Here is a 25669-nt window from a genome sequence, read left to right as displayed (position 1 = left end):
GGTCACCTCCAAACCCTTATTACATACTCATGTGTAGAAGCAGTTATACTGTATGTTACTTGTATATATACTGTATGTGGAGTCAGTGTGACTACATTGTAGTCTGTGTGGCACTCGGTAACCTGCAGGAGCCCCCGCCCACCCATGCCCTTATAAGGAGCGGAGGGGGCTTGAGTGCTGGAGGTAGAGGATGTTGCTGTGCCGAGCTGGTCCCTCACTGTAGCACCAACTCCAGTCAGCGCTGCTGCTGCTGCTTCACTGCTCTGGTCTACTCCAGTATCCAGCCTGCAACAGGTAAGGCAGCCCTGCATCCCCTGTACAGTCCCCCTGCATGCACAGTCCTCCATCCAGTCCCCTTTTAAGCTGATGTCTGTAAATATGCTGCTATATATACTGTATATCCTTAGTCTGACATTCTTTAGGTTTCAAAAAAGAGTTGCTTCCTACAATCACACTTTATAAAGACAGAAGCAAGACACAGACGTAACTAGTATAATTCACACTTTACTTGGGATACAGTAGATATAGCATCCACTATGTTTGTTGCATATAGTTCTGTTTATTGGTTATGAAAGTTTGCAGACAGTTATACATGAAGATGTGTTTTTAATTCCCCTCTTACTACTGAAAACAACCTACAGGAAGTCGGCAGTTAATGAAGAGTAAGTGAATTAAGCTAATGGCATTAACTACTGTATCTTCATTTTTGTTATTGAAACGGACATTATAGTCTAATTACAACTGTGTGTCCCCGGCTCATTTTCTAGTTGTCAAAGATGAAAGTGCCTTATTTTCCTACATGTTTGTCCATTCATCACACATCAATTATCACACAGAGACAGTGATCAAAGGGTTAAGAGCTGTGACTAGGGTCTGTGTGCTGTCATGAAGCTCCCTGTCATGTATGTGACATGTCTCTGATAGAATTTAATAAAAGTGTGATTACTGTGACTCCCTGTTATCTTTAGTATGAGCTATTATCTCAGGAGAGGAGTTTTGATTGTTTCTTTTTTTTTTTTTTTTTATTAATAAAATTTTTTTGCTTGTCCTCTCGTCTTCTGCTTTGATGGACCAAACAAACAATGTCTGTTTTAAAGGATATGATGCAGAGCTTTGGCACATTTCGTCAACATAATAACAGACTTCTGTGCCAATGATTTTACATTTTAATTGGGAAGAATTAATCACAATATCTGGACAGAAGTAAACGCTTGAGCTGAGTATCACAGTCGTATACTGACTATTCATTGAGATGAGAGCGTTAGTATTTCTGTGCCAAACTTTTAAGGTTGAGATTATTTGTGCATTTTTTTGAAATTGTCTTTAGAAAACTCTGTTGTTTTGTGTGTGTGTATGTACATATATATATATATATATATATATACACACACACACACACACACACACACACACACACACACACACACACAAATAAAACATCTAGGTGATGGAATATCAGACTTTCTTTTGACATATATATGTAGCTGTATGCCTCCACTCCATAAAACCTAGAACTGGATCTTTTTGTATCAGTACCAATTTTGAATAGGTATATATTGGTAGATCTGTTTTATGTTGATCATCCTAGGGAATGCAAACAAAGTAGAGAGAGCTAATTCATTCAGCAAGCCCCTGTTAGATGTAAGTGTGCATAAATACATTTCCAAGAGTTTCAGCTCCTCTTGGATTTGATATTATATACATACATGGGTCTGCTTTGATTTACCTTTATGATAATCCACGTATATCACAACGCACGTGTCCTTGACTGCATTATGAAAATGTCATTATTTTTGAAAGCTGTTCTTATACAAGACCTGGCTTTAATGGGGTTTTGTTTTGCTTCTTCTAGAACTGGCAATGTCTCCAGAGAAAGTGGTAGAGGGGTCAAACATAAAACTAGGCTCCTTTTTTTTTTTGTTAACAAATGTATTCTCAGAATTGATAGAAATGTTTCAGCACTATCTTCCACAGATTACATTGGGCTGTTGTGAAGCCTTCCGAAATATTTGCAGACTCTGCGATAACTAGTACTACTATTTATACCTACAGGTTACATCTCTCAACTCTAGAAATGTAAGGTTGTGGTCATGCCAAAATAGAATGCAGGATGTGTCTATAAGACAAATAGATATACATAAAACCTGAGCACTGATTTGTTGACTCTGAAACAGGTGCTTGGAAGGCACTGAAATTGTCACCATTGCTCATGTAGGTAAACTGATCCATACTAATGCATTCATTTAAGGCTCATTGTCTCTGCAAAGTGGAGTCATTTATCCAGGTGATGCATGCATCTGGCAATGCCTGGAGGAATGCAAAGGCAGTCATTTATTCCAATATTGAAGACAATGGGGCAAAGGCATCTTCTGAAAACCTGGAAATGAGTCAGCTTGGCTGGGTAATAGTGGGAGTAATGGATGGCAAGTGAGGGCTATTGGCTATTTTACATATGTATTTTTCTATATTTTATTCATATATATTTCTGTCTGTGGGCAGGATGTACTAATGCTAAAATATGGTCAATCTTCTGAAAACGGCAGATGGCATTTGCCATATGTAGCAGGATTAGGAAAGCAAAACTTTCCAGAGATTGCACCTGCTAGGCAATGTCATCTATAGATGGCGTCGCCTAATAGAAGCCTATGTTTTCGGATAATTCCCAGAGAGGGCCCCAATAGGTTCTCTCCCAGTGTTCCCCCGCGCATATGCTGGCCAATGGGTATTAATTGCAAAACTATATGCATACGACTTTAATAAACGGCGCTATGAATGCGGTAAGTGGTGGGATGTATATCCTTCAAATTGAACATCCCAAGCACTAGCCTTGCTTTCATTGCTCTTTGGGGTCATTCCTATTAGGTGCGAATGGCGAGGTGCAAGTTGCTAGTTTCACTTCGTATTCGCATAGCGAATTAATTTTGTAATCCAATTAGCAACTCGCACTAAATCAGTCTGTCTGAATTCGCAACTTTCCACTCGCACCTCCCTGAGGGTGAGAGATGGAAAGGAAAATCTTTATTTTAATGTTAAAATGTGGGGACACCGTTCTGAACCTTGGACCCCCCCTCAATGACTAATTAGGCATTTGGAAGTTTCCAATGAGCTTAATTAGTCCAATAATTACATGGCATTTTTTGGGGTAAAAAAAAAATCCTCAAATTGCCCCAAAATCAACTTTTTTGTTTGTTTAGGCACCCCAAAGTTAATTACAATAATTTTTTAGTTGAAAAATTATTGTTTTATCTTCTTTTTTTTTTTTTAAATTTTTCAAGTCGCCCTCAAAGTACACCAAAATCACCCTTTTTCCTACTTTTTTTTTCATTTTTCGTTTAATTAGTTTGAGATTAAGCAAAAAAAGTTATTTTTTTAATCATTTTCTTGCATTTAAAAAAACCCCACACAAATCAGCCATTTGACACCATTTAAAAACCTACAGTACCTTCCTAATGCTCACAAACAGCCTCTATACGGTCCTGCTAACAAAATTATCCATTTTGGGGGGTCCAGGATGGCCTCCCCAGAGTCCCCACATTTTCATGCATTTCTCGCAAATCTCATTTGGCAGTCAGTTCGCACCCCTCCGCTGCGAGTAGTGCGAATAGGCATTTTTAATTGGATTGGAGATTCTCGGGAGCGTGCTTTGCTGCAAAGTGTGCGAGTTTCAAGAAACAAACTCGCTACTCGCCATTCGCACCTAATTGGATTGAGCCCATTGTCTCTTAAACCCTTTGCTGGGCACAGGCACAAACAGTGTTGAACAGTCTTCACCTCCCCATAACTCACCTTGGTTTGCCTGTCAAGATACAGTTGAGTTCTCCAATCCTTGATCTTTTCCGTGTCCTACCTAGTTTATTGTGTGTTGCTCTGTGTTGTGGCATAGATACTGTATGTCAGCTTCACTTACTGTACTATTGATATGGCATCTTTTACTGTTGTTGTGTATATACCCTGTACTGCACTGCAGAAACTTTGTGACACCTAAAACATAAAGGATAATAACAACAGGGCCAGATTAGCAATGCAACTGAAGGTGCCTGACTGAGCTCCAAGCCTTTGTACGCCCCGCCTCTCACATAATAGGCCCATGATAACCAAAAAATAAAGGGATGTACATTATACCAGCAGCCTCAAACTGCAGCAACCATTGTGGGGTGTCCAGTATGTGTTTGGGAAATCAACCTATATGTCTTGGGTGAATCCTGTGTTATGTGAGTTTGGAGATAGCGATAGATGATAAACTTGTGAGCAAGGCTCCTTACCTCTCTGTTAATACCCAGCCTGGTTTTATTACTGTATTTGTTCCCAATAATAAAGCACTGTGGGCTCGCATGCTGGCACTATGTAGATAAATCTCAGTAATTATAGTTATAAACTTTACAACAGTTTATCCCTAGAGAAGCAACTGTTAGCAGAGGTAGGTATGGCCACTGAGACCTTTCCTGGCTCCCCAACACTAGAGATGGGACGTGTTCAAATACGGGCATAGCCACGCCCACTTGTAAAGCTACTCAATACACTGCTGAAGGTGGCAGAGGTGAGTAGCTGCCAAACTCATACTTATACTTGGGGAAGGTACATTTATGCAAATGTGTTATTTGCATTAGGTTCATAATTAATCCAGACAAAGAAATAGCCTTTGCCTCTGAGGAAACGGGCAGTATTTGGAGCCGAGAAACGCGTTAGGACAGGACTCTCATCATCAGACCGGTCTGATTGCCAGATCCACTTTCCTTGCAACTCGCACATCACGGTCTCCTTTGTCACCTAGAACTACGTTCTTGCATAGGTGTAGGAGACCGGCAGATGCGGCAGGACATTCCAGACATCACGTCTATTCCTGCCGCTCAGAACACCTGCCCGACTGCCGCTACACACAGAGCACCTGCATGGCCAGTGCTCGTGCTGTGGGAGACCGCTCCACAGTGCTGGGCATCGGCACACACGGCACACACGTCGCGGGAGACCCTTTATACCGGGCGGCTTGCTGTTCCACACAGGACCATTGCCATGACTTTTTTCACCTTGGCAGACAGCATACATCTGATGCTTATGTGCTAAGCTGTTCACCATTATCACGGTCATCCCTATATGAGACACAGCTTCCCATTGAATTACTAACATTTGTTCTGAATTGGTATCACATCTCTGAGTACTCATCATCGCCAAAGTTACGCAAGAGGTATACCTCTTTATTCACACTATTTTTTGTTTCCCGGCCGGGATGAACTGTGACTATTAAGCACATGTCTTATTAGATTGATTACCAATAATCAGATTCATTTATCATTATTATTTACTATAATTCATGCATGTATATTATTCTATCAACTGTTGATTAATTGGTCCATTACCAGTGTCAATGTACTATATTATGTCCATATATTCTTAGATAATTTTTTAATTTATGTGTTTATTATAATCTATCAAGATATTAAATCATCTAATTTTCAACCTATTCAGGTTCATTATTGCTATACAAAGTAGCGCTCCCTGTTCCTTTGTTTTCAAAGAAATAGGTTGGTTCCGGCGCTTTCTTAAGATCTAAAAATTGTCTTGATATTCCCCTCAAGAAAAGAAAAACAATAAGTCACCCATAGTTTTATTATTTTAAACACCACTCTTAAGCTTAACTTCACTAATAAATAAGACACAGACAACTATATAGAATTGGAAAAAAGAGGTCACAGCCAAATTTATTTAGATAGGATTAGAAATTGAATTAGTCATGGTGGCGAAAAAGCAGTGCTAACTCGGTCTACAGCTCATAATAATTGTTCGCTTTACCAAAATGGGGTGGAGTTTTTCCACCCCGTGCGCAAGTCATCCCGGGTAGTACCACCTCCCCTTAACTGGCACAGTGCTGGTCCCTCCTTAAGATGAAGACCTGGTTCTCCCGTAAAGTAGCAACCGACTCGCCTCTCTCAAATGGGAAATGCTAGCCAAGCTCCGCTGCGCTAAATTGAGCCACCGAGGAGCACTGCTTTCCGCATGCTGCGCCTCACCTGCTGGAAAAGAACATAATATATTCCAACTAATACATATTGGTACAAACCAATTTCTCACAACGAATAAATAATGGTACAAACCAATTTCTCACAACGAATAAATATTGGTACAAACCAATTTCTCACAACGAATAAATATTGGTACAAACCAATTTCTCACAACGAATAAATAATGGAACAAACCAATTTCTCACAACGAATAAATATTGGTACAAACCAATTTCTCACAACGAATAAATATTGGTACAAACCAATTTCTCTCAACCAATAAATATTGGTACAAACCAAATTCTCACAACGAATAAATATTGGTACAAACCAATGTCTCACATGAATAAATATTGGTATAAACCAATTTCTCACAACGAATAAATATTGGTATAAACTAGGGGTGAGCGGGTTCCCATTTCTGAAATCCGAACCCCCCCGAGACCCCCCGATCCGAGTCAGATCCGAGTCAGGCTCGACTTTTCCCGCCTGACTCGGATCTGAAATCGAGGCAAAACGTCATCATCCCGCCTTCCGGGTCTCGCGGTTTTTGGATCCTATATAAGGTACCCGCGTCGGCGCCATTTTCTCACTCGGCTGTGGACAGTGAAGAGGGAGGGTGGGAGTTAGGGCTGGCTGGGCTGTGTAGTGTAGTGTAGTGTAGTGCAGAGTAGTGTTGTGCTGTGCTGTGCTGCGCTGTGCTGCTGTTGTCCACTACTTCAAAGTCCATAGGGGCTGGCTGTGTTGTGCTGTGCTGCTGTTGTTAATAGGGGCTGTGTCCACTACTTCAAAGTCCATAGGGGCTGGCTGGACTGTGTTGTGCAGTCAGTTCTCCATAGGGGCTGTGTCCACTCCAAAGTCCTGTGCAGTGTCCCAGTCCTAAAGGGGTGCTGTAGTGTTGTCCAGGGGGTGCTCTGTCCATCAGGGGTGCTCCCCCCAAGTGCTAAAAAAATAAAAAATTTTCTGTGTTTGTGAATTGTGTGCGCAGTAGCCGCACGTGCATCAACAAAGTAGTGCCAAGCGTGCGCCTGTGTCATAAGTAAAGGGCCGGCTGGCTTGACCGTTAAAGGGTGCTGTAACCCCCAAAGTACACTCCAGTCCAAACCAAAAAAAAAAATTTTTTCTGTGTTTGTGAATTGTGTGCGCAGTAGCCGCACGTGCATCTACAAAGTAGTGCCAAGCGTGCGCCTGTGTCATAAGTAAAGGGCCGGCTGGCTTGACCGTCAAAGGGTGCTGTAACCCCCAAAGTACACTCCAAGCCAAATAACAAAATATTTTTTCTGTGTTTGTGAATTGTGTGCGCAGTAGCCGCACGTGCATCAACAAAGTAGTGCCAAGCGTGCACCTGTGTCATAAGTAAAGGGCCGGCTGGCTTGACCGTTAAAGGGTGCTGTAACCCCCAAAGTACACTCCAGTCCAAACCAAAAAAAAAATATATTTTCTGTGTTTGTGAATTGTGTGCGCAGTAGCCGTACGTGCATCAACAAAGTAGTGCCAAGCGTGCGCCTGTGTCATAAGTAAAGGGCCGGCTGGCTTGACCGTTAAAGGGTGCTGTAACCCCCAAAGTACACTCCAGTCCAAACCAAAAAAATATATATTTTCTGTGTTTGTGAATTGTGTGCGCAGTAGCCGCACGTGAATCAACAAAGTAGTGCCAAGCGTGCGCCTGTGTCATAAGTAAAGGGCCGGCTGGCTTGACCGTTAAAGGGTGCTGTAACCCCCAAAGTACACTCCAGTCCAAACCAAAAAAAAAATAATTTTCTGTGTTTGTGAATTGTGTGCGCAGTAGCCGCACGTGCATCAACAAAGTAGTGCCAAGCGTGCGCCTGTGTCATAAGTAAAGGGCCGGCTGGCTTGACCGTTAAAGGGTGCTGTAACCCCCAAAGTACACTCCAAACCAAATAACAAAATATTTTTTCTGTGTTTGTGAATTGTGTACGCAGTAGCCGCACGTGCATCAACAAAGTAGTGCCAAGCGTGCACCTGTGTCATAAGTAAAGGGCCAGCTGGCTTGACCGTTAAAGGGTGCTGTAACCCCCAAAGTACACTCCAAACCAAATAACAAAATATTTTTTCTGTGTTTGTGAATTGTGTGCACAGTAGCCGCACGTGCATCAACAAAGTAGTGCCAAGCGTGCGCCTGTGTCATAAGTAAAGGGCCGGCTGGCTTGACCGTTAAAGGGTGCTGTAACCCCCATAGTACACTCCAGTCCAAACCAAAAAAAAGATATATTTTCTGTGTTTGTGAATTGTGTGCGCAGTAGCCGCACGTGCATCAACAAAGTAGTGCCAAGCGTGCGCCTGTGTCATAAGTAAAGGGCCAGCTGGCTTGACCGTTAAAGGGTGCTGTAACCCCCAAAGTACACTCCAAACCAAATAACAAAATATTTTTTCTGTGTTTGTGAATTGTGTGCGCAGTAGCCGCACGTGCATCAACAAAGTAGTGCCAAGCGTGCGCCTGTGTCATAAGTAAAGGGCCGGCTGGCTTGACCGTTAAAGGGTGCTCTAACTCCCCAAAGTACACTCCAGTCCAAACCAAAAAAAAAAATATTTTCTGTGTTTGTGAATTGCGTGCGCAGTAGCCGTTCGTGCATCAACAAAGTAGTGCCAAGCGTGCGCCTGTGTCATAAGTAAAGGGCCGGCTGGCTTGACTGTTAAAGGGTGCTGTAACCCCCAAAGTACACTCCAGTCCAAACCAAAAAAATATATATTTTCTGTGTTTGTGAATTGTGTGCGCAGTAGCCGCACGTGCATCAACAAAGTAGTGCCAAGCGTGTGCCTGTGTCATAAGTAAAGGGCCGGCTGGCTTGACCGTTAAAGGGTGCTGTAACCCCCAAAGTACACTCCAGTCCAAACCAAAAAAATATATATTTTCTGTGTTTGTGAATTGTGTGCGCAGTAGCCGCACGTGCATCAACAAAGTAGTGCCAAGCGTGCGCCTGTGTCATAAGTAAAGGGCCGGCTGGCTTGACCGTTAAAGGGTGCTGTAACCCCCAAAGTACACTCCAAACCAAATAACAAAATATTTTTTCTGTGTTTGTGAATTGTGTGCGCAGTAGCCACACGTGCATCAACAAAGGAGCAGTGCCAAGCGTGCGCCTGTGTCCCATAAGTAAAGAGCCGACTGGCTCATTTCTTAAAGGGTGGTGTAACCCACAAAGTGCACTACTCTCCAGCAAAAATAAAAAAATATTTTCTGTGTTTAGCCGCACGTATATATGAAATCGATATAACATAAATGGAGGACCAAACTTTCTCCGATAAAAATAAAATAGAGAAAGATCAAGAACCACTTCCTCCTAGTGCTGAAGATGCTGCCACTAGTCATGACATAGACGATAACATGCCATCAACGTCGTCTGCCAAGGCCGATGCCCAATGTCATAGTAGAGGGCACAAACAATCCCAAATGACAACGTTCAGGAAAATGACCTTGAAAAAAACATTTAAATCATCTGAAGAGAAACGTAAATTTGCCAATATGCCATTTACGACACGGAGTGGCAAGGAACGGCTAAGGTCGATCCCTAGTATGTTCATGACTAGTGGTTCAGCTTCACATGACGATGGAAGCCCTCCTCCCGCTAAAAAAATCAAAAGAGTTAAGCTGGCAAAAGCACAGCGAAGAACTGTGCTTTCTAAGAAGATATCACAAATCCCCAAGGAGAGTCCAAGTGTGGTGGTGGTTGCGATGCCTGACCTTCCCAGCACTGGACGGGAAGAGGTGGCTCTTTCCACCATTTGCACACCCCCTGCAAGTGCTGAAATGAGCACCCACAGTCCACTTGCTGATATGCAAATTGAAGATGTCACTGTTGAAGTACAACAGGATGAGGATACTGGTGTAGCTGACGCTGAGGAGGAAGTTGGCGAGGAGGATTCTGATGGTGATGTGGTTTGTTTAAATCAGGCTCCGGGGGAGACAGTTGTTGTCCGTGGGATGAAAAAGCCCATCACGGTCATGCCTGGGCAGAAGACCAAACATTCCACCTCTTTGGTTTGGCAATATTTCTATCCAAATCCAGACAACAACTGTCTTGCCATATGTACCATATGTAAAGGTGGAATAAGTAGGGGTAGGGACTTTAACCACCTAGGAACATCCTCCCTTATACGGCACGCTTAGCATAGTCATCCAGCTACCTCGGTGCAACCTTCTGGACATAAAAACACTATTGTGAGGTGTGAGGTGTTCAGAATAGACTGGAAATGAGTGGAAATTAAGGTTATTAAGGTTAATAATAGGGGTGTGCACCGGCCACTTTTCGTGTTTTGTGTTTTGGTTTTGGATCTGGATCTTTCTTCGTGTTTTGGATCTGGATTGGTTTTGCCAAAACCACCCTTCCGTGTTTTGGGTTCTGGGTTTTGTGTTTTGGATCTGTATTTTTTTTTAAAAAAGCATAAAAACAGCTAAAATCACAGAATTTGTGTGTTTTTCTGCTCCTATGCTATTATTAACCTCAATAACCTTAATTTCCACTCATTTCCAGTCTATTCTGAACACCTCACACCTCACAATAGTGTTTTTATATCCAAAAGGTTGCACCGAGGTAGCTGGATGACTATGCTAAGAGATACGAGTGGGCGGCACAAACACGTGGTCCATCTAGGAGTGACACTGCAGTGGCATACAGGATGGCAGTTTGAAAAACTAGGCCCCAAACAGTACATAATTCAAAGAAAAAAAAGAGGTGCAAGATGGAATTGTCCTTGGGCCCTCCCACCCACCCTTATGTTGTATAAACAGGACATGCACACTTTAACAAACCAATCATTTCAGCGCCAGGGTCTGCCACACGACTGTGGCTGAAATGATTGGTTCGTTTGGGCCCCCACAAAACAAGCTGGCAATTAATCTGTCCCTGCACAAACTGGCTCTACGGAGGCAAGATGTCATCCTCATCCTCCTCATCCACCGATTCCTCACCCTCTTCAGTGTTGTGTACATCCTCATCCTCACAGAGTATTAATTCGTCCCTGCTGGAATCCACAACCACAGGTCCCTCTGTACGTTCTGGAGGCTGGTCTTCCTGGAAGAGTTGATAATTAATTTTATGAACATCATCTTCTCCACATTTTGTGGAAGCAACCTCCTACGCCTTTCGCTGACAAGGTTCCCAGCTGCACTAAACACTCTTTCGGAGTACACACTGGAGGGGGGGCAACTCAGATAAAATAGAGCCAGTTTGTACAGGGACCTCCAAATTGCTTCTTTTTCCTGCCAGTACAGGTACGGACTGTGTGACATGCCTACTTGGATGCTGTCACCGATGTAATCCTTTAACAGACAGACGCACGCTTGTCGCTGCTGCTTTAAGGATGCAGGTACGGCTACAGCCCACACATTTCACAAAGACAGAAAAAAAAGAAGAATTTTTTTATTGTTTGTGGAGCGCACTTTGAGGGTTACACCACCCTTTAACAGACAGACGCACGCTTGTCGCTGCTGCTTTGAGGACAGTATCATATGCAGTGACAGTAGACTTGTCAGAAATTGTTGGCACGTCCTTCAGTCCGGACCAGATGTCCAAACCGGCCCTTGACTTATGACACAGGCGCACGCTTGGCACTACTTTGTTGATGCATGTGCGGCTACTGCGCACACAATTCACAAACACAGAAAATATTTTTTTATTTGGTTTGGACTGGAGTGTACTTTGGGGGTTACAGCACCCTTTAACAGTCAAGCCAGCCGGCCCTTTACTTCTGACACATGCGCACGCTTGGCACTACTTTGTTGATTCACGTGCGGCTACTGCGCACACAATTCACAAACACAGAAAATATTTTGTTATTTGGTTTGGAGTGTACTTTGGGGGTTACAGCACCCTTTAACGGTCAAGCCAGACGGCCCTTTACTTATGAACAGGCGCACGCTTGGCACTACTTTGTTGATGCACGTGCGGCTACTGCGCACACAATTCACAAACACAGAAAAAATATTATTTTTTTTAGCACTTAGGGGGAGCACCCCTGACGGACAGAGCACCCCCTGGACAACACTACAGCACCCCTTTAGGACTGGGACACTGCACAGGACTTTGGAGTGGACACAGCCCCTATGGACAACTGACTGCACAACACAGTCCAGCCAGCCCCTATGGACTTTGAAGTAGTGGACACAGCCCCTATTAACAACAGCAGCACAGCACAACACAGCCAGCCCCTATGGACTTTGAAGTAGTGGACAACAGCAGCACAGCGCAGCACAGCACAGCACAGCACAACACTACTCTGCACTACACTACACTACACAGCCCAGCCAGCCCTAACTCCCACCCTCCCTCTTCACTGTCCACAGCCGAGTGAGAAAATGGCGCCGACGCGGGTACCTTATATAGGATCCAAAACCCGCGAGACTCGGAAGGCGGGATGATGACATTTTGCCTCGATTTCAAAATCCGAGTCAGGCGGGAAAAGTCGAGCCTGACTCGGATCTGCCTTGGATCGGGGGGGCTCGGGGGGGTTCGGATTTCAGAAATCCGAACCCGCTCACCCCTAGTTAATAATATCATAGGAGCAGAAAAACTTACAAATTCTGTGATTTTAGCTGTTTTTATGCTTTTTTTTCAAAAAAATACAGATCCAAAACACAAAACCCAGAACCCAAAACACGGAAGGGTGGTTTTGGCAAAACCAATCCAGATCCAAAACACGAAGAAAGATCCAGATCCAAAACCAAAACACAAAACACGAAAAGTGGCCAGTGCACACCCCTAGTATAAACCAATTTCTCACAACGAATAAATATTGGTACAAACCAATGTCTCAATCGAATAAATATTGGTATAAACCAATGTCTCCCACAAGTAAATATTGGTACAAACCAATCTCTTAATATGCTGGGTGGGTGGGTGGGATCACAAACTGGAAAGAGGCAGTTGACTCCTCCCCCAGCCTTAATATACCACTGCTAAACCCCGCCTCGGCAGGGCAGCTAATAGGTTAACACATAATGATTGGCAACTGACCTCTACCAATTATAACCATCAACAAAAAACAGCTCTAACTAGTACTGTACCAAATAAAAAACAGGGTGCTTATATCTTCTCAATCTTATTCAAGCATTCGAATATTTTAAGTCACCCATAGTTTTATTATTTTAAACACCACTCTTAAGCTTAACTTCACTAATAAATAAGACACAGACAACTGTATAGAATTGGAAAAAAGAGGTCACAGCCAAATTTATTTAGATAGGATTAGAAATTGAATTAGTTAGTCATGGTGGCGAAAAAGCAGTGCTACCTCGGTCTACAGCTCATAATAATTGTTCGCTTTACCAAAATGGGGTGGAGTTTTTCCGCCCCGTGCGCAAGCCATCCCGGGTAGTACCACCTCCCCTTAACTGGCACAGTGCTGGTCCCTCCTTAAGATGAAGACCTGGTTCTCCCGTAAAGTAGCAACCGACTCACCTCTCTCAAAGGGGAAATGCTAGCCAAGCTCCGCTGCGCTAAATTGAGCCGCCGAGGAGCACTGCTTTCCACCAACGACATGGACAAAATGGCCATGTAACGCCACCAAAGGAAAAAACCTAGCCCCTCCAAACTATTCCAACGAAGTCAGGATATCCGTGACAAAAAACAAACAACTCAAAAACCTTGCTCGGTGAGGTGCATTCCATCTGGCCTATAAAAATGCACCGCCTCATAGCGGAGACGAGGGTGCTTGATAACACGACCATCTAAACAAATCACAAACCTAGACACTGCAGCGTTCTGCTTCCTCCTAACTCTGTCTAGGGTTAATGGCGATTATTAGTTCAACCCCCTTTACACGTGCCAAGGTCATTACCACCTAAGTGCACGACCATACAGTCAGGGGTCCCCCACTTGCTCGTAGACTGCCAAAGAAGGTCCAAAAGGTCACTCCACTTAAAAACCTCTTTAGCCAATCCAATGGACCTTAAAAGGGGGTAAGGCGGCACAGTTATGCCTGCGAGCCCGGTACATCAAAGAATGCCCAACAATCCACACCCAGCATTCTAACTTCAACAATTCTGTGATGTGAAAAATTCATATAACATAAGCATTAATATAATATAATAATACAAACTCAAACAGACAAAAACGGGGGGGGGGGGGAACTGAGTTGTTTGGGTGACCCAGATGGAGGTGAACAACACCAAACCTCTTTATTTGAGGGCAAAGGTGAAAAGAACTCCAATCCCTCCTAGCGGCGGGTAGCATAAGGCACTGGGATTTCCAAAGCACAAACTCGCCAGGAGCGCCACTACTTCTGCAATTTATCGCCCCTTATATAATGCTTGCAAGGCAAAGACTACCATCTACCTAAGTGCTTCATTGCCTCCGTGGAAGGACCTGACGCTACTGCGCAAGTTGCTGCCCCCAAACCTAAACAAATGGGTGCCGTACTTTTTAATCGGCACGTTCCAAAGCTATCAGGCATCTATTGAACACACCTGTAAACTGGAACTTATATAGGGGGGAAAGATCTTCCTGAATAAGCCATTGAGCCCCCCCATTTATACGATGCTGATTATACCTGTTAGCTAGCGTTACCGGGCAGAAGCCTGGTTCCGGATGCGAGGGGACAGAATTCCAACGCCCCTTACCCATCTAATCCGTTTTTGATTTCTGCATTTTACCAAAATTAAATTAGCCTTAATTACAACAATACCCATTAGCAACCTTGTGTTGGCTGTTTTTTTGTTTGCTGCTACTAATTCCCCAACCCGTAAAGCTCAAAAAAACGCCAGCGCAAAGGACAAGCTGAACAAAACCACTTCAAAATTGCCCTTAGCTACTCCTGAGATTGCTAAAACTAAATCCCTCAATATACCCACATCTATTGGCCTATGCCAATCACCTTAAATCGTCTGCCCCCTAGCCCAGCCTCTGAGCGCTTAGCAATAATAAATGATTTTGTAGGATCAATCGAACCATACCGATGTGAGAAATAGGAAATGCCAGCTAAAGCGCAAGACATATAAGCCTTTGAACGTCTACTCTCATGCCCGTGCCATGCAAACTCAGGCATACTGACAGTAGATCCCTACTGGCTTACTTGCCAAAAACCTGCCATTCATTCTAAGCTGCTGAATAGGACCTCAACGTACCTGGAGCTCCCAAAGCGAGACCTACAATGCCGGATTTATGATCTGCCAGACAGAATCAGGACAAAGCAATCCCTGAATCCTGGCTAACGGGGCCAATGACCAAAAGCTAACCCCTTGGAAACGAGACAACGCGTCCACAATCTCATTCTCAACACACAGGACGTTTGCCGTAAAATCAATATTCCTAAACTGACAGACAAAAACTAAATGTCTAAACACTTGGGGGCAGACCGACCCCTGATTGTTAATAGCTTGAACCACCCACTAAGTTATCGCACCAAACTATGATTTTCCGATTGCTAGGCCTCGAAGCCCAAAGCTCAACTGCTACCACAATTGGAAACAGTTCCAACAGGAGTAAGTTATGAGTCAAATCCACCGAATGCCACAACTCGGGTCAAGCCTCCGCTCCCCATTCACCCTCTAAAAGTGCTCCAAAAAACCCAACGCCCCCGATGCGTCTGTAACAACTGAAGCTCGCGATTGGCCACAGACAAAGCGAGCCAAATGCGAACCCTGTTAAATTCCTGCAGGAATCTAAATCAAACCTTAAAATGCTCCTACATGTCCGCCGAAAGGCTGATCATATGGTGAGCCTTCTTGACGCCCGTGGAGGCTCGCTCCGCCCTGAGACAAAATACCACACCATGGAGATGACATGACAAGCAAACTTAAGCAAACCTAGCAGTGACCGCAGTTACTTGAAAGATATCCTGTTGGATGAAACAAAACTCACTAACAACTCGCTAATCTTCCTCACCTTTTCACAGGGGAGTCTACACAAAACCAACTTGGTGTCAATTTCAATACCTAGGTAAGACAACTTAGCAACCGGCCCTTCTGTCTTTTTGTGCCAAATGGAAACTCCCATTCACCCCAAAAAATGTTTGAACCAAAAACAGCAGCTAACTACAAATAGCGCTAGAGGCCGGCCCTATCAATAGAAAGTCGTCAAGACACTGAGTGACGCCTGACTGGCCAGTACCACCTGAGGCACCATTGTAATAAAGAGCTACGACACCCCAAAAGAGGACAAGAAAAAACCCATGCACCTAAAAGACCCAGGATGTAACGGGAGCAACCTGAAAGTCGATTCGATATCAATTTTTTCTAACAAAGCCACTTTCACAAAATCCCGCATGATACAAAGTGCCTACTTTTAGCTACAACTAGAACTGGATGAACCCACAGTAACCTAAAAAACCCTCTTTAAAACCTTATAATAGTAAGGCCGCTTCCTCCCTAGAGGATGACCAAGGCTTTCACGTCTCTAATTTAATTGGAGACACCGCCTTACTTAGAATGCGTTCGCTGATCCCCCTTTTCTAAACGTTATGCCTAGCTGAAACTTGCATGCCCTGCACTAAATGTAAATACTTCAATACGTTCAAACATTCGCCGGGCATGCCTCAATGCAGCATAAATACATACATGCCGTTATTCAGCCAAACTTGATAGCTCCTCCTAGCTTCCTCTGCTGCCACTCCCCCCTTCCTTCTAATCTTGGAACTAGCAATGGACCGCATCCTCCAAAGCAAATATTTCCTAAGCTTGCGCGGCCACTCCCCCAAACTAGAGAAATCGGAAGAGTCATCAGAATGAGACAGCGGAGCAAATTAAGGTACTGCAAAACTCATCTCACCTGATCCAGATGCCAACGGGATCGCAGGAGCGTCCTTGGAAGTGGAAACTTGTCCCTCGTTGTGTGGCATGCCCACCGCGCTTTGAAATGCTGACAAACGCTTCTTTGTGACGACATCCCCGGGAGTCGATGCGGACGCCCACGGCTGAACTGAAGAGACCTGTGGACTTAATACACTTGCATTAGGCACATAAACTGCTGGTACACAGATGGTAGGGTATTCAGGTGGTGCCTTTTGTGGCGGGGGTTAAAGGAGGATGAGCTGGTGAAGCCTGCTCTGGAGTTGGTGGCAGGGGAGGGGGCGTGGCTTGGGGGGTGGGTTTGACTCAATGGCTGATGGCCTGGGTGCTGGCCGTTAATCATTTGGACCTGATGATACACGGAGGGGGAGAATGGCAGGGGCAGCAGTATTGTTGTGTGAAATGCACAGGTACCTGCGGGAATGAAGGGGCGTAGAATTGATGGCTAAAACCTGAAAATAAATTGGCGAATGGCTGCTGGCATGAGCTCTGGCTAAAGTACGGGGCGAAACAAAACGCCGGATTTGAGGCGGGTCCAGGCGGATAAGCCCAAGCATGCGGCCCTGCATGTGTACTAGCCGCAGCAGGTGGAGGGGCTAACGCTGGTGCTAGCCAACTGGGCTGAGAGCCCCCATAAGGGGATGCTTTTTCTTGCAGCCAATGCGGCCTATGTATATTAAGCATGGGGGGGGATGTAACATGTTTAACATGCCAGCATCCTGGCTCAAGAGTGAAGCCAGGATGCTAGGGGCGGGAGAAATCCCAAAACTCCTGTTTGGGAGTCTGAGGAGGTCCGGACCTCCCCAGCATCTAAAATGGCACACGTTATAGAGGGGACGGGGCTAGCCGCTGGGGTATCCCCTTGCACCAGCCCGCTGATGGCCGGAGAACTGAGCGGGCGGGGGGCGCTTCCAACGCCCACCGAGCCACTCACCAGCCAGGCCTGAAGCCAGAGGGAGAAGGAGCCAGTGGGGGCGGCGGGCGCACACAGGCAGCCGCGGCGGAGGAGGGGCAGGGGCCAGCACGCTGCTGGGGAAACCCCACGCACCATCCCGCCGGGGCCGGAAAACTGAGTGGGTGGGGGGGTGTTTCCGCACAGTCAGCAGCCGGTCGGGGAACGAGGTGCGGGGGCTGGCGCGCACTGCAGACAGGCACCTACCCCTGGCCACAGGTGAAGCAGCGGCGACCGATAACGGTCTAGCCGCCTATACCAGATGGCAGAGAGGGGGTGGGGGACAGCACATTATCATAGGGGAAGGTGATGAGAAGGGGGCAGAGAGAACCTGACAGGAAATTGCAGGGAAAGAAAAAGGCAGAAAGAGAGGGAATAAAGAACTAGATGAACAGAAGAAAAAGCTGTGAGGAAAAGCTGAGGAAAGTAAAAGAAATGAAAGGCTTTATTTATAGCTGTATGGCAATAGACAGGAAATAAATGGAGGGAACTTATCAGTCAGGGATCACAACTGGAAAGAGGCAGTTGACTCCTCCCCCAGCCTTAATATACCACTGCTAAACCCCACCTCGACAGGGCAGCTAATAGGTTAACACATAATGATTGGCAACTGACCTCTACCAATTATAACCATCAACAAAAACCAGCTCTAACTAGTACTGTACCAAATAAAAAACAGGGTGCTTATATCTTCTCAAGCTTATTCAAGCATTCGAATATTTTATATAGTGTGAACCTGCAAGAATAAATTGCAAATCAGAGATAAAAATCACACTCACCATATTTAAGTGAGTGAATCACGTTGGACCTAATATTCACCGTGGTCCTACAGTGGTTGCCGATTGCAACGATGGTATCACAGATGGTATATCTTGACAGGGCCGCAACTAGGGGGGGGCTAGGGGTGCACATGCACCGGGTGCCTGACTTGAGGGGGAGTTAGACAGGCTGCCGAGTAGGGGATAGGGGGATCCGCGCAGGCCTCCTCTGTCGTTTCTGGATTTTTTTTTTCTAAGTAGAGCTACAGCAACACTGCTGTTATTTATGTCAGGTCAGATTTGATAGAGACAGCGGCGGGCACTAGGACCTGCCGCCAGCCTGGCCTCAAGTGTCCCGGGGCTGAGGAAAGAGCGGCAGCACCGGCCGCTAAGCATAACAGGTACACGGGGAAGTGGGACAGCAGCCAATCGGGTAGGGCAGGCTGAGCATAGCTAGTTGCGGCGGTGGGGGCTAATGATATTGACAATGTGTGCTCGGGCTTCATAGTATCATGTGACATGGGGGAGACACTGACATGAACAAAGAGGCTGAAATCAGATACATGGAGGGAAAGGGACAGGAGCTGAGAGGGGGCAACCTCTACAGCCACATTCTGATTACCCAATAAAGAATAATTGCTGCGAAAAGCACTGTAAGCTCCAGCACCTGGGATGCTCAGGCTGCCTCATTATGGCCCCTAGGAAGGTAAAGAGCAAAAAACAGAGGGCACATTACATATAATTTTCTGAAGAGACTATGAGGAAAAAAATGTGTCTGCAGCACCCTTGCAGGACATTCTGTGACATTACTGTTGCATAATGTATTACTTATGATTATAAGAGGCATTACTGTGTAGCATAATGTGTTATAACAGGGGCATTACTATATGGCAAAATGTGTAAGGGGCATTACTGTGGCATAATGTGTTGTAAGAGGTACTACTGTGTGGCACAATGAGTTGTAAGAGGTATTACCTAGTGTGGCATTATGAGTAAGGGGCAGTACTGTGTCACAAAACCACACACGGCTATTTTTTATTTATTTATTTTATTTATTAAATTTTTTATTTTTATTTTATTTTTTTGGGGGGGGGCGCGCCAAGTTACTGCCTTGCCCCGGGTGATAAAATTGCTAGTTTCGGCCCTGATCTTGATAATTTCAAATGATCAAGTGAAGAAAGACATAGAATACACTTCCATAGTGCAGACCAATGCATTCCAAAATGTCAATTTATAACCAGTACAATATTGTACTCACCTATTATAGTATTTCATATGAGCTTTGGACATTCATTTGTATGGACCCCGATGTCCGTCGGTTTCCCCCAAACAGGGTAACAAAAAAGCACAAAATAAAGTTCAAAGATTATGTAATGTATATATAATATATATTTTATTTCTTAAAACAAAGATATTATTTTCCTTTTTAAAAAGTTGGATAATTAAGATGTGTACATATAATATAAAAATGGTACTTTGTGAATCATAAGTGACCATAAAAACACATCAAATATATTAAAAACATATAGGGCTCTATTTACTACAATCCGCATATTGAATGCAGATTGTAATGTGATATTAACGACTGAATTCGCATTGCGAATTCAGGCAATATCACAGGGATTTACTACAAATCCCTTGCAGGGACAGAGCTTGCAAGAAAGCTCTGTCCCTGCGAATCCCATCCGCACACTAGTCAGGGTATTTTCAGAAACAATACCGTGACAAAGTGCCTGCGCATGCACCGACTGGCCGCGGCTGCTACCCCCCCCGGTGCTAAGTCCCGCCCCCAGCACTAAGCCCCGCCCCTGCAATTGTGGACCCCCCGCGGCTACCTCCTCCCTTAATTACACTTACCTGCATGATCCGGGCCTCCGGTGATGCCCTCCATGCCTCCGGTCAGGTGATATCCCGTACTGCACTGGGACCAGATCACCTGATGACTGGGCCACAGTGCAGCATGGGAGACCAGCTGACCGGAGGGAGGTCATCACTCGGAACCCCGATCACCGGTCTATGGAGTCAGGTAAGTAAATTTTTTTTTTTGTACTATTTTTTATTTATTTTTTGCAGTGTATCAGCTTGCGGTCTGTTTAGACTACACAGCTGATTACTGGGACCGACTCCCGGCTCTGCTCTGCCCATTAGAGCAGAGTAGAAGTCCAGTAACTGGAGGAGACCCTGGATAACGCCACCTCCAGGTGGCGTTATTATCACAGGGCCTCCCTAAGTATTTTTTTCACAATTTATTGTTAGTAACTACCAGACAGATCACATTTCCCATTAAAATTATGGGAAATGCGATCTGATTACTAAAACTAAGTGATAATTAGGGGTTGGAGTAGAATATTACGAATTCTACTCCAATTGCCCTGTAATAACTATAGGTGATACTAAAATAATGTGAAATGGGTGTGAAAACACCCATTTTCACTTTATTTTAGTCAAAATAATGTTAATTAATAGAGCCCTTAGACTTATAAAAACAAAAAGAAAAACATTTTTAAAAAATAAAAATAGAATTATATTAAGAAGAAGTGGAGGGTACGGGCATCATATTAAGCAACGCGTTTCACAGAGCTTCTGTCTGCTTCCTCAGGCTGATGAATCACCATAGGACCACGGTGACTATTAAGTCCAACGTGATACACTCAAATGAATAGGGTGAGTGTGATTTTATCTCTGATTTGCAATTTATTCTCGCAGGTTCACACTATATATTGTTTTTCTTTTCTTGAGGCGAATATCAGCCTATTTCTTTGTCTATCGTTAATCTGAGGAGCTCTGTTGGAAAGCCCCTGCTGTTCATGGCTGCATATCTGATTGGATCTTATCTTATCTGAAACTCAGCACCAGTCGAACATCCCATTTATACTCATATTTAATCCAGGACTAGCTGGCTTTAGGAAATTAAGGTGAAAGTTATAATTAATAAATTAATTTCGGTCATATACTAACATACAGTTTCGTACACAACGTCCTATGACTCCAAGACAGAGGGGACAAAAATAGTTTATTGCTTAATTTAATTTGGACATAACATATGATTGTACAATAAGCTCAACTTCACATAGTCTCGCTATAACAACTACTCTGCTGTATTTAATACAAGAGCTTTTTGCCCCATGTAGATTTTCTTGAACATTTCATTATATATACTGTATATATATATATATATATATATATATATATAAAAATATATTTATTGTGATAACACAGGGCAAGCTTGGTAGAGTGTCAGTGGTGCAGTGTTAGGTGTTTGAATCAGGGTCACAAATAGCATTTCAGGTTATAAATAAAAGTGCTTTACTGCATACAGCACATGCCTACCCTCCCAATTTTTCGGGTAACCCCTCGCACACCTGGAAGGGTAGGCACTTCTCCTGCATTCTGCCCACTTCCTAGTGAAATGGGCAGAATGGGGAGAATTTCTGCGGTGATCGCGGGTCCCCGTGTAGGGGGCGGGGCTTAATGACGTGATTCTTAATGAATCACGTAATTTAGCCCCTCCCACTATGTAAATGTGCGCCAATCGCGGTAATTTACCATAAAGGGGGCAGGGCTTAGTTACGCGAATGGTCAGGCCCTGCCCCCATCACAATTCACTTGCTTCTCCTCCCCGGACATCTCCCGGGGAGGAGAAATGAAAGGTAGGCAACTATGCTTTACTGTCAGCATAAATTTGGAAACAAAAATAACAAACGCCTAGCCCCATTCGGGCACTGACTCACTTCTTCGCCCGTGACTAACCTTGGGCAGCTAGTCTGCAAACATAGTCCAAAGTATCTCTCTGCCTCCTGCAGGGTAACACTGGGATAATCAGCCTGGCCTGGCTTGGCCTAAGAGAGCAACAACGAGTTTCGTTCACCGCTGTGGCCTTCTTCAAGTTTGAAAAAGACCACAGGGTCTATTGGGCAATTCAGCACACTAAGGGGTATATTTACTAAAGTGACAGTTCTTAGAAATGGAGATGTTGCCCATAGCAACCAATCAGATTCTACTTAACATTTAACTAGCACCTTCTAGAAAGTAATAGCTAGAATGTGATTGGTTGCTATATCAACTCTCACTTTAGTAAATATACCCCTAAGAACTTGCCTCTAATATATGTCCTGTAACTAAATAATCCTAATCAGGGCCGCCATCAGGGGGGGACTGCCGGGACTACTCTCCCGGGCACTCCGACAGAGAAGGGGGACCCGGCCCGCTCCACCCACCCGCCCACCGCTACTGCCAGTGCAAGTCACATCCTGTCCTAGGCCCGCCCCCCAACCTGCCGCTACTGCATCACCCGAGGCCCAGCATCCACAGTTCCAAGGCACGTGCATGTTACGGGGCGCTTTGCCTCCAACACTTTTTCTTGCGGCTCCTTGGAACTGTGAACGCTGGCTTCTTCAGAGGCCAGCATTCCCAGTGATGCACTGCGCAGGTGACGTCATGATGTCACCCGCACTGTGAGGAGACTGCCTGCCCTGTGCACCGTCAGATCCACTCAGAGGCAGTGGCGGTGTGGCAGCATGGTGAGGTAAGTACTGGGCTGGCGGCCCTGCATAAGGGGTACTATTTTAGGGGGCCCTGCAAAAGTGGCACTACTTTAGGGGCCCTGCATATGGGACAAAAGTAAAGGGGGCCCTGCATATGGGGCACTACTTTAGGGGGCCCTGTATTTGGGGCAAAACTACAGGGGGTACTACTTTAGGGGGCACTGCATAAGGGGCACTACTTTAGGGAGGCCTGCATATGGGGCACTACTTTAGGGGGCACTGAATAAGGGACACTACTTTAGGGGGGCACTGCATAAGGGACACTGCTTTAGGGGGGCCTGCATAAGGGGCATTACTTTAGGGAGGCCTGCATATGGGGCACTACTTTAGGAGGCACTGCATAAGGGGCACTACTTTAGGGGGGCCTGCATTTGGGGCACTACTTTAAGGGGGCCTGCATATGGGGCACTACTTTAGTGGGCACTGTGTAAGGGACACTACTTTAGGGGGGCCTGTATATGGGGCACAACTTTAGGGGGCCCTGCATTTGGGGCAAAACTACAGGGGGCACTACTTTAGGGTCTGCTGCATAAGGGGCACTACTTTAGGGAGGCCTGCATATGGGGCACTACTTTAGGGGGCACTGCATAAGGGACACTACTTTAGGGGGGCCTGCATAAGGGGCACTACCTTAAGGGGGCCTGCATATGGGGCACTACTTTAGGGGGCCCTGCATATGGAATCGGTATGAAATACCGCCGGCCGCATCCCGTCAGCAGCAGCTCGACATGAGCAGAGTTCCGAGCAGTGGAAGCCCAACAGCGCTGGAAATCCCGATCATGGATAGGTGAGTATCTACTAACCTAACCTAACCCCCCTAACCCTCCTTAGGGGTGCCTAACCCTAACTTCCCCCCCAAGTGCCTAACCCTAATCCCCCCTCTAAGTGCCTAACCCTAACCACCCCCTTCCCTGCTGCCTAAACCTAAGTCCCCGGGGGGGTGCCTAACCCTAAGTCCCCCCGGGGGTGCCTAACCCTAACCCTCCCTCCCCCTAGCCTAACCCTCCCGAGGGGGTGCCTAACCCTAAGTCCCCCCCGGGAGCCCTAAACCTAAACCTCCCCCCCCGCGGCTGTCCGCTCGGGGCGCCCGGCATCACTACGATCGGGATGCCGGGCGCCGGTCTCCCGGCGTCGGGGAAATGCGGGCGTCTACATCTAGACGCCCGGCATTTCACCCTTGCCGGGATATGATAGTCGGGAAGCCGGCTGCCGGTATTTAGGCAGCCGGCTTCCCGATTGCATACCCTGCATATGGAACAAAACTACAGGGGGCACTACTTTAGGGGGCACTGCATATGGGACACTCTCCATTTTTGAGCACGCGCATACTGTTGACTTTTTAACTTGACTACAGATAATTTTTTACTCTTTGCTTCTGACTGGTTAGCCACCCCTAGTCTTTTATTTGAGACCACACTCCCTTACTGTGAAACCACCCCTTTACAATGAGGCCACTCCCTCTTCCTGGAGGAAAACGGCTCTGCCTGTCTGCGTGTACAATAGAGTTTATTATACGGCTTGTCACCGAGCGCCACTGAGGCGGAGAGGAGCTGCTGCGCCTATAGAAGGCAGCAGCGGTTGTTGAACAGCAGCCTGGGACAATAAAAGGTAAAAAAATGTATATGCTGCCTGGCAGAGGCGGATGGGGGCTAGCTGGAACAACACTGTGTGCAGGGCTGCAGAGAGTATGTATATAAAATGTGTGTGTGTGTGTGTGTGTGTGTGTGTGTGTATATATATATATTAGAGATGAGCGGGTTCGGTTTCCAGAGATCCGAACCCACCCGAATTTAGCAGAACCGTGTCGGATCCTAGCAGGCTCTGAGTTTCCCGCCTTTCTCGGATCTCTCAAATCGAAGCAAAACCATAGAGGCGAAATCTCGCGGTTGGCAAGCTTTCGTCTCTATGATCAATGTAGTATATAAGGGACCACGCGACGGACGCCATTTCACTCCGGATGTGGAGACTGAACAGGGAGGGTGGGTAGTGTAGGGCTGGGAGAGGTGCTGGTGCTGTCTGCTGTGTCCTGGGCTGGTGACTGCTGATCCATTCTGGGCTGGTGCTGTGACAGCTGTCACTGTGCTGTCTGCTGTGTCCATCTGGGCTGTTGCTGATCCATCTGGGCTGTCTGTGCTGTCTGCTGTGTCCTAGGCTGGTGTTTTTCATGTCTGCTGTGTCCATCTGGGCTGGTGCAGAACTGTAGATACATCTGGGCTGGCGCTGTGTCCATCTGGGCCCAAGTTCTGGACTCAAAAAAAAGAAAAAATAATAAAAACAAATATATAGTAAAAAAAAGATCAATCAAAGTGTCTTTTATATTTTTCTGTATGTGTGTGTGTGTGCGTGTTAGGCTTAACCGCAGTACCGCACAAGATCCAGCCAGCAACGCATGTTGCAAGCTAGTGCTGCCCGACTCCAGTCGTGATCAATCTGTGCTCTGGGCCCAAGTTCTGGAGCATAAAAAAAATAAAAATCAATTATCTTTTTTTCTAATAATTGTCTTTGTGTCTGTGTGTTAGGCTTAGCTGCACAAGATCTAGCAAGTCGGCAACGCAACCTAGTGCTGCCCGACTACAGTCATCACCAATCTGTGCTCTGGGCCCAAGTTCTGGACCCGAAAAAAAAAAAAAATAGTGTCTTTGGTATATTTTTTTTCTGTGTACGCACGACTGCACGTG

The 25669-nt window shown here is 45.5% G+C and overlaps 1 protein-coding gene across 1 annotated transcript in view; it reads left to right on the top strand.

Moving 5' to 3' along the window:
- Nucleotides 1–274: 274 nt before the first annotated feature.
- The window catches only part of BAIAP3 (BAI1 associated protein 3), a 417423-nt gene continuing 392028 nt past the window's right edge, over nt 275–25669 (top strand). Inside the window, exon 1 of the mRNA XM_088452009.1 lies at nt 275–294. The gene's annotated coding sequence lies outside the window, so the exon portion shown is untranslated. The remainder of the gene's footprint in view (nt 295–25669) is intronic.

The sequence above is a fragment of the Taudactylus pleione genome, unplaced genomic scaffold (genome assembly GCF_031769625.1).
Source record: "Taudactylus pleione unplaced genomic scaffold, aTauple2 ptg000032l, whole genome shotgun sequence".
Lineage (NCBI taxonomy): Eukaryota > Metazoa > Chordata > Amphibia > Anura > Myobatrachidae > Taudactylus > Taudactylus pleione.
This window is presented reverse-complemented; position numbering and strand designations above follow the sequence as displayed.